The following is a 10,817-nucleotide window of genomic DNA, read 5'->3' as shown; positions in this document are numbered from 1 at the left end:
ATGCTTATTCAGTCCCAGTCCAGCTGGCGTTGGTCACAGTAGGTGGGTGCAACCCTCATGGTCCTGACTTCCTTGCACATGTTCTCCTCCTTCTGCTCCTCATTTGGACTTTAAAAGCTCAGTCTGGGGCTCCAATTTGGGTCTCTGTCTCTATCTCAATCCATTGTCAGATGAAAGTTCTAAGGTGATATGCAAGATAGTCATCAGTATGGCTATAGGATGGGGTCATTTCAGGTACCCTCTCCTCTGTTGCCCAAGGTACTAGCTGTGGACATCTCCCTGGACCCCTGCAAGCCCCTTTAGAGTCAAGTCTCTTGCCAAACCTAAGATGGCTCCCTTAATAATGATATATATTTCTCTGCTCCCCTATCCAACCTTCCTTTATCCCAACAATCCTCTTCACCCAAGCTCCCCCATCCACCCTTTCTCATGTTTCTCAACACATTTCCCCTTAGCTCCATGCCACCTCACCCCCAAGTTCCCAGTTTTTGCCCAGCAATCTTGTCTAATTCCAATATCCAGGTGGATGACTATATGTTTTTCTTTGGTTTCACCTTCTTATTTAGCTTCTCTAGTATCAGAAATTATATGCTAAATGACCTTTATTTATGTCTAGAAACCAATTATGAGTGAGTACATCCCATGTTCCTCTTTTTGGGTCTGGGTTACCTCACTCAGGATAGTGTTTTCTATTTCCATCCATTTGCATGAAAAATTCATGATGTCAATGTATTTTATCACTGAGTAGTACACAAATATGTATATATTCTACACTTCCTTCATCCATTCTGGCATTGAAGGGCATCTAGGTTGTTTCCAGGTTCTGACTATTACAAATAATGCTGCTATGAACATAGTTGAACAAATGCTTTTGTCATATGATAGGGTATCTCTTGGGTATATTCACAAGAGTGGTATTACTGGTTCTTGGGGTAAGTTGATCCCGAATTTCCTGAGAAATCTCCACAGTGATTTCCAACGTGGTTGCACAGGTTACATTCCCACCAGCAATGGATAAGTGTAGCCTTTACTCCACTACCTGTCCAGCAAAGGGTATCGTTGGTGTTTTTGATTTTAGGCATTCTGACATGTGTAAGATGGTATCTCAAAATTGTTTTAATTTGCATTTCCCTGATAGCTAAGGAGACTGAGCATGAACATAAGTGTCTTTTGGCCATTTGAAGTTCTTCTGTTGAGAATTATCTGTTCAGTTTAGTGCCCCATTTTAAAGTCTAATTTCTTCAGTTCTTTATATATTTTGGAGATCAAACCTTGTCAGTTGCAGGGTTGGTGAAGATCTTCTCCCAGTCAGTGGGTTGCCTTTTTGTCTTAGTGACAGTGTCCTTTGCTTTACAGAAGCTTCTCATTTTCAGGAGGTCCCATGTATTCAATGTTGTCCTTAATGTCTGTTCTGCTGGGGATATATGTAGGAAGTAATCACCTGTGCCCATATATTGTAGGGTACTTCCCACTTTCTCTTCTATCAGGTTCAGTGAGTTCAGCTTGATATTGAGTCTTTAATCCATTTGGCCTTGAGATTGGAGCATGGTGATAGATATGGATCTATTTTCATTCTTCTACAGGTTGACAACCAGTTCTGCCAGCACCATTTGTTGAAGATGATTTCTTTCTTCTATTGAATACTTCTAGCTCCTTTATCAGAAATGAGGTGTTCATAGGTTTGTGGGTTAAAATTCGGGTTTTCTACTCGATTTCATTGATTGACTTCTCTGTTTTTATGCCAATACCAAGCTGTCTTCAATACTGAAGCTCTGTAATAGAATTTGAAGTCAGGGATGGTAATGCCTCCAGAAGTTCATTTATTGTATAAGATTGTTTTGGCTATCCTGGGTTTTTTGTTTTTCCATATAAAGTTGATTACTGTCCTCTCATGATCTGTGAAGAATTTTGATGGGATTTATTGGGGATTGCAATGAATCTATAAATTGCCCTTCGTAGAATTGCCAATTTTACTATGTTGACTCTCAAAGATTTCACATTGGGTATGTATGTTTGTATTGTGAAAAGTAGCTGAATGCTAGTGCAGAGCCAGATTCTTAACCCATTACCCATGATGCCTTGGTACCTTCCAATTTTTTTTTATTTTTATTTTATTTATTGAAAGAAAAAAAAGAAATTTCCGCCTCCTCCCAGCCTCCCATTTCCGTCCACCTCCTCCCACTCTTCTTCTTTTCCCCCACTTTTCTCCCCCTCCCTCTCCAGTCCGAAGAGCAGTCAGGGTTCCCTGCCCTGTGGAAAATCCAAGGTCCTCCCCCCTCCATCCAGGTATAGGAAGGTGAACATCCATACTGGCTAGGCACCCACAAAGCCAGAACATAAAGTAGGATAAAAACCCAGTGCCATTGTCTTTGGTTTCTCATCAGCCCTCATTGTTTGCCATGTTCAGAGTGTCCGGTTTTATGCCATGCTTTTTCAGTCGCAGTCCAGCTGGGCTTGGTGAGCTCCCAAAAGATCAGCCCCACTGTTTCAGTCGGTGGCTGCACCCCTCATGGTCTTGACTTCCTTGCTCATGTTCTCCCTCTTTCTGCTCTTCATTGGGACCCTGGGAGCTCAGTTCGGTGCTCCAGTGTGGGTCTCTGTCTCTATCTCCATCCATCGCCAGATGAAGGTTCTATGGTGATATGCAAGATATTCATCAGTATTGCTATAGGATAGGGTCATTTCAGGCTCCCCATCCTCAGCTGCCCAAGGAACTAACTGGGGACATCGCCCTGGGCACCTGGGACCCCCTCTAGGTTCAAGTCCCTTGACAACCCTAAGATGGCTCCCTTAATTAAGTTGTGTGAACCCTGCTCCTCTATCCAACCTTCCTTTCTACCAATCATCCCGTTTCCCCAAGTTTCCACCATTCTCCCCTTTTCACTTTTCTCTCCCAATCTCCCCTTACCCCCATCTCAACCGGCTCCCACGTTCCCAATTTTTTGCCTGGCAATCTTATCTACTTCCCATACCCAGGATATCAACTATATGTTTTTTGGGGGTTTCACCTTCTTATTTAGCTTCTCTAGGATCACACATTATAGACTCAATGACCATTATTTGTGGCTAGAAACCAATTATGAGTGAGTACATACCATGTTTCTCTTTTTGGGTCTGGGATACCTCACTCAGAATAGTGCTTTCTATTTCCATCCATTTGCATGCAAATTTCACGAAGTCATTGTTTTTACCACTGAGTAGCACTCTAATGTGTATATATTCCACACTTTCTTCATCCATTCTTATATTGAAGGATATCTAGGATGTTTCCAGGTTGTGGCTATAACAAATAATGCTGCTATGAACATAGTTGAACAAATGCTTTTGTTATATGATAGGGTATCTCTTGGGTATATTCCCAAGAGTGGTATTGCTGGGTCCAGGGGTAGGTTGATCCCGAATTTCCTGAGAAACTGCCACAGTGCTTTCCAAAGTGGTTGCACAAGTTTGTATTGCCACCAGCAATGGATGAGGGTACCCCTTCCTCCACAACCTCTCCAGCAAAGGCTATCATTGGTGTTTTTCATTTTAGCTAATCTGACAGCTGTAAGATGATATCTCAAAGTTGTTTTGATTTGCATTTCCCTGAAAGCTAAGGAGGTTGAGCATGACCTTAAGTGTCTTTCGGCCATTTGAACTTCATCTGTTGAGAATTCTCTGTTCAGTTCAGTGCCTTATTTTATAATTGGGTTAATTAGCATTTTAAAGTCTAGTTTCTTGAGTTCTCTATATATTTTGGAGATCAGACCTTTGTCTGTTGCGGGGTTGGTGAAGATCTTCTCCCAGTCAGTAGGTTGCCTATTTGTCTTGGTGACAGTGTCCTTTGCTTTATAGAAGCTTCTCAGTTTCAGGAAGTCCCATTTATTCAATATTTCCCTTAATGTCTGTGATGCTGGGGTTATACATAGGAAGCAATCTCCTGTGCCCTTCTGTTGTAGTGCATTTCCCGCTTTCTCTTCTATCAGGTTCAGTGTGTTCACATTGATATTGACGTCTATGATCTGTTTGGACTTGAGTTCTGTGCATGGTGATAGATATGGGTCTATTTTCATTCTTCTACAAGTTGACATCCAGTTGTGCCAGCACCATTTGTTGAAGATGCTTTCTTTCGTCCATTGTATGCTTTTTGCTCCTTTATCAAAAATGAGGTCTTCATAGCGTTGTGGGTTAAAATCTGGATCTTCTACTCAATTCCATTGGTGGACTTCTCTGTTTTATGCCAATAGCATACTGTTTTTATTACTGTAGCTCTGTAATAGAGTTTGAAATCAGGGATGGTAATGCCTCCAGAAGTTCCTGTATTCGGGATGAATCTGCCCCTGGACCCAGCAATACCACTCTTGGGAATATACCAAAGAGATGCCCTATCATATGACAAAAGCATTTGTTCAACTCTGTTCATAGCAGTATTATTTGTAATAGCCAGAACCTGGATACAACCTAGATGTCCTTTAATGGAAAATGGATGAAGAAAGTGTGGAATATATACACATTAGAGTATTACTCAGTGGTAAAGAACAATGACTTCTCGAATGGATGGAAATAGAAAACACTATCCTGAGTGAGGTAACCCAGACCCAAAAATATGAACATGGGATGTACTCACTCATAATTGGTTTCTAGCCATAAATAAAAATCACAGAGTCTATAATTGGTGATCCTAAATGAGCTAAATTAGAAGGTGAACCCAAAGAAAAACATAAAGTTATCTTCCTGGCTATGGGATGTAGACAAAACTGCCGGGGAAAAAAATTCGGATTTTGGAGGTGGGGTGGGATGGGGTTAAGGGGAGATGGGGAGAGAAAAGTGAGAAGGGGAGGATGGGGGAACTTGAGGAAATAGGATGATTGGGATAAATAAGGTTGGATAGGGGAGCACAGAAGCACAAATCTTAGGTAAGAGAGCCACCTCAGGGTTGGCAAGAGACTTGAACTAGAGTGGCTCCCAGGAGCCCAAGATGATGTCACCAGTTAGTTCCTGGGGCAGCTGAGGATGGGGAACCTGAAATGACCCTATCCTATAGCAATACTGACAAATATCTTGGATATCAACATATAACCTTCATCTGGTGATGGATGGAGATAGAGACAGAGACCCAAAATGGAGCATCAGACTGAGCTCCCAAGGTCCCAATGAAGAGCAGAAGGAGTGAGAACATGAGCAAGGAAGTCAGGAAAACGAGGGGTGCAGCCACCCACTGAGACAGTGGGGCTGATCTATTGGAAGCTCACCAAGATCAGCTGGACTGTGACTGAAAATCATGGGATAAAACCGGACTCTGAACATGGTGGATAATGAGGGGTGATGAGAAGCCAAGGACAATGGCACTGGGTTTTTATCCTACTTCATGTTCTGGCTTTGTTGGAGCCTAGCCAGTTTGGATGTTCACCTTCCTAGACCTGGACTGAGGGGGAAGGACCTTAAACTTTCCACAGGGCAGGGAACCTTGACTGCTCTTTGGACTGGAGAGGGAGGGGAGAGGAGTGGAGGACGGGGAGAAGGATGGGAGGACAGGGAGGGAAATGGGAGGCTGGGGGAGGCAGAAACTTTTTTTTTCTTTTTCTCAATAAAAGATTTAAAAAAAGAAAAAAATACTCCCTTCCAATAAAAGCCCAGGACCAGATAGTTTCTATGCAGAATTATACCAGAACTTCCAAAAACAGCTAATACCTATACTCCTTAATGTATTTCACAATATAAAAACAGAAGAGTCATTGCCAAATTCCTTATATGAAGCTACATTTACCATGATACCAAACCATACAAAGACCCAACCAAGATAGTGAATTAAATTCCTATCTCACTCATGAACATCGATGCAAAAATTCTCAATAAAATACTGGCAAACCAAATCCAAGAACACATTAGAAAAAATATCCATAATGATCAAGTAGGCTTCATCCCAGAGATGCAGGACTGGTTCAACATACGCAAATCTATCAATGTAATCCAGCATATAAATAAACTGAAAGAAAAAAATCATATGATCATTTCATTAGATGCTGAAAAACCATAAGACAAAATTCAACATCCCTTTATGATTAAAGGTCTTGGAGAGATTAGGGATACAAGAGTCATAGGTAAATATAATAAAAAGCTATGTACAGCAAGCCAGAAGCTATCATCAAATAAAATGGAGAGAAACTGAAAGCCATCACACTAAAATCAGGAACACGACAAGGCTGTTCACTCTCTCCATACCTCCTCAATTTAGTGCTTGAACTTCTGGCAAAAGCAATAAGACAACATAAGGGGATCAAGGAGATCCAAATTGGAAAGGAAGAAGCTAAACTTTCGTTATTTACAGATGATATGATAGTATACATAAGCGACTCCCAAAACTCCACCAAAGTACTCCTACAACTGACAAACACCATTAGTGATGTGGCAGGATACAAAATCAACTCCAAAATCAGTTGCCCTTCTATACACCAAGGATAAGGATGCAAAGAAGGAAATAAGAGAAGCATCACCTTTCATAATAGCCACAAATAACATAAAATATCTTGGGGGTAACTCTAACCAAGGAAGTGAAAGATCTATTTGACAAGAACTTTAAGTCTTTGAAGAAAGAAATTGAAGAGTATACCATAAAAAGGAAGGATCTCCCTGGCTCCTGGATTGGAAGGATGAACATAGTAAAAATAAAAATTCTCCCAAAAGCAATTTATAGACTCAATTCAATCCCCATTAAAATCCCATCAAAATTCTTCACAGACCTTGAGAGGACAATAATCAACTTTATATGGAAAAACAAAAAAACCCAAGATAGCAAAAACAATCTTATACAATAAAACAATGTCAGGAGGCATTACCATCCCTAACTTCAGTCTCTATACAGAGCCACAGTATTGAAAACAACTTTGTACTGGCATAAAAGAAGAGAACTCAATCAATGGAATTACTCAATTACTACTCAGAAGACCCGGATTTTAAACCACAAACCTATGAACACCTGATTTTTGATAAAGGAACTAAAAGTATACAATGGAAGAAAGAGAGCATCTTCAACAAATGGTGCTGGCAGAACTGGTTGTCAAGCTGTAGAAGAATGAAAATAGATCCATATCTATCACTATCTACAAAACTCAATTCCAAATGGATTAAAACCTTAATATCAGTCTGGACACACTGAACCTGATAGAAGAGAAAGTGGGAAGTACTCTACAACATATGGGCACAGGAGACCACTTCCTACCTATAACCCCAGCAGCACAGACATTAAGAACAACATTGAATAAATGCGACCTCCTGAAACTGTGACACTGTGACACTGTCACTAAGACAAAAAGGCAACCCACTGCCTGGTAGAAGATCTTCACCAACCCCGCAACAGACAAAGTTCTGATCTCCAAAATATATAGAGAACTCAAGAAACTAGACTTTAAAATGCTAATTAACACAATTAAAAATGGGGCACTGAACTGAACAGAAAATTCTCAACAGAAGAAATTCAAATGGCCAAAGGACACTTAAGGTCATGCTCATCCTCCTTAGAGATCTGGGATATGCAAATCAAAACAACTTTGAGGTACCATCTTACCCCTGTCGGAATGGCTAAAATCAAAAACACCAATGATAGCTTTTGCTGAAGAGGATGTGGAGTAAGGGGTACACTCATCCATTGCTGGAATGCAAATGTGTGCAACCACTATGGAAAGCAGTGTGGCGGTTTCTCAGGAAATTTGGGATCAACCCACCCCAGGATCCAGCAATACCAGTCTTGAGAATATTCCCAAGAGATACCCTATCATACTACAAAAGTATTTGTTCAACTTGTTCATAGCAGCATTATTTGTAATAGGCAGAACCTGGAAACAACCCAGATGCCCTTCAATGGAAGAATGGATGAAGAAAGTGTGGAATATAAATATAAAGGTGGGGCTGATCTAAAGGGAGCTCACCAGGGCCAGCTGGATAATAGAGCATGTGATCAACAAAGACTCCCTGAATGTGGCTCACAAGGAGGGTTGACTGAGAAGCCAAAACAATGGCACTGGGTTTTTATCCTACTCCATGTAATCACTTTGTGGGAGCCTAGTCTGTTTGGATGCTCATCTTCCTAGTCCAGGATAGAGGTGGGAGGGCCTTGGACTTCCCACAGAGCAGGGAACCCTAACTACTCTTTGGACTGGAGAGGGAGGGGGAAGGGGGTTGCAGGAGGAAAATGGGAGGAAGGGATGAGGTGGAAATTTTAATTAAATAATAAAAAAATGAATAAACTAATAAATGTCACTTATGTGTGAATTCATGTGATATTTGTATTTCTGGGTTGGGGTTACCTCACTCAATATGATGTTTTCTAGATCTATCCATTTGCCATCAAAATTCAAGATGTCAATATTTTTTCCACTCCATAGTACTCCAATGTTTAAGTGTACCACATCTTTGTAACCATTCTTCAGTCTAAGAGCATTTAGGTTATTTTTAGGTTCTGGCTATGACAAATAATGCCACTATTAACATAGTTGAGGACCTGTCCATGTGGTATGACTGAGCATCCTTTGTGTTTATACCCAAAAGTAGCATGGTTGGGTGTTGAGGTAGGTTATTTCCTAATTTCCTGAGAAATTGTATACAGATTTCCGAAGTGACTCTACCAGCTTACACTCCCATCAGCATTGGTGGAATGTTCCCTTTATCCCATGACCTCACCAGCATAAGTTCTCCTCAGTATTTTTATCTTGACCATTCTGACAGGTTTAATATTGAATCTTATAGTTGTTGGAATTTCATTTCTCTGATGGCTAAGCATGTTGAGCATGTCCTTAAATGTCTCTCAGCCATTTGAGATTTATCTGTTAAGAGTTCTGTGTTTAGGTCTATACCCCAATTTTATTACATTATTGGTTCTTTTCATGACAAATTTCTTGAGTACTTTATATGTTTTTGAGTTCAGTCCCAGTCTGATATGGTTTGGGTGAAGATCTTTTTGCATTCTGTAGGCCACTGTTTTGTCTTTTGATTTACAGAAGCTTCTCCATCTCCCATGTTCTTGGGTAGGTAGAATAAACATAATAAAATGACAATATTACCAAAAGAAATCTACAGATTCAATGCAATGCCCATCAAAATCCCAGCAAAATTCTTCACTGACCATTAAAGAACAATACTCAACCTTCTATTGAAAAGCTAAAAGCCCAGGAAAGCCAAAACAATTCTGTACAATAAAGGAACTTCAGGAGGCAACACATTTCCTGACTTCAAACTCTACTACAGTGCTACAGTACTGAAAACAGACTGGTATTGCCATAAAAACAGACAGGAGGCCAATGGAATTGAATACAAATATGGATATCAATAAGCACACCTAACCTACCAACCCCTGAATTTTTACAAATAAGCAAAAATATAAAATGGAAAAAGAAAGTTTATTCAGAAAATGATGCTGGTATACTGAAAATTAACATATAAAAGAATGAAAATAGATCTATATCTACCACCATACAAAAACTCAACTTAAAATGGATCAAAGACCACAACATAACACCATCAATACTGAACCACATTGAAAAGAAAGTGGAAAGTACACTTGAGAACATTGGCACAGGAGACCTCTTCCTAAATATAAGCACAGTAGCACAGACTCTGAAAGCAATAATTAATAAATTGGATCTTCTGAAACAGAGAAAATTGCATTTTACTATTATTAAGGGTGATTAATAATATCTGGACATGGTTAGTCAGTTAGGTGCTATTGAACTGTTGGAAAACTAAGATATAACAAGGACAGACAGATGCAATACGATTCTAATTCATCATAAATCTTTGAAGGACTTAGATCTAGCAAGGCCAGACACCAGCAATTTCTCTTTGTGAAAGTTCATCCTATCATTCCACTAGGACTTCTGTCTGGCCAAATCCAATCATGCTGTCAGGTAGTTATTTAGAGAACAGGTTTCTAAGTCTTTCTATCTTTCTTTGTCTTTCTTTCTTTCATTCTTTTTCTCTTTCATTTTCTTTTTGCGGTTTAGGGCTAAATGTTTGGCTGTTTTATTTTATTTGCCAGGATGCACAGTTTGTGGGGGGGAAAGTTATTCAACTACTAGAATACAGGAAGACTGTGCATGCCCTATGAGGAATACAATGCTTAAGAGTTCCAAAGCTAAGTTAGAATGGAAATATTTTATCTATCACACAAGAGAATTTGTAGAGACTATTTTTCATGAGCCATGCCTACATGAATAAAACCTCCATCAGATATGTCAATCTCTGATGGATTGACTTCTAAATGCCAGCTGATCTACTGTGTAGCCATGTAGATCCCCTAAGAATGGCCTCTTTGAAACTTCAAAGCAAACCCCAAGGACACACTTCTCCAATAAATCTACAACTTATAATAATTTCAATGGTCTCATTCCCTGGTGACCAAAGATTCAGATCTATAAGCATATGGGGAACATTCTCATTCCAACCACCATTACCAGCATGTCTTCAACACCAAACTTGCAATCCTCTAACATGGTCTATGGCCTCCCTTTAACTGGAAAATTCTAATGCCTCAAATATAGGACCCAGGAGTCTACCCCTTCTCCTGGGGTTCATCATGAGGACAGTTTCCGGTAAGCCAGCTAAAACATCCTGTTTGTTTCTGTGTTTCCTCTGACCCACCTGATGATTAGCTATAGGGCATTGTTTACTCCATTGTGGATGTGGCATTTTCTCACCTGCCTGGCTTGCAAATTCCTTGTACATGAGCTAGGTATGTAAGGATTTTCCCAAGGTTGATTAAATGGAATTTTGCTGATCTCCTTTCTAATGACCCAGGTCTCTTCTGTCTTCTTTCAATCTTCAGGCCCTTACCAGGCTTAAGGTAA

The sequence above is a fragment of the Microtus oregoni genome, unplaced genomic scaffold (genome assembly GCF_018167655.1).
Source record: "Microtus oregoni isolate MIOR12 unplaced genomic scaffold, Mior012 000113F_ref0000058, whole genome shotgun sequence".
Classification (NCBI taxonomy): domain Eukaryota; kingdom Metazoa; phylum Chordata; class Mammalia; order Rodentia; family Cricetidae; genus Microtus; species Microtus oregoni.
This window is presented reverse-complemented; position numbering follows the sequence as displayed.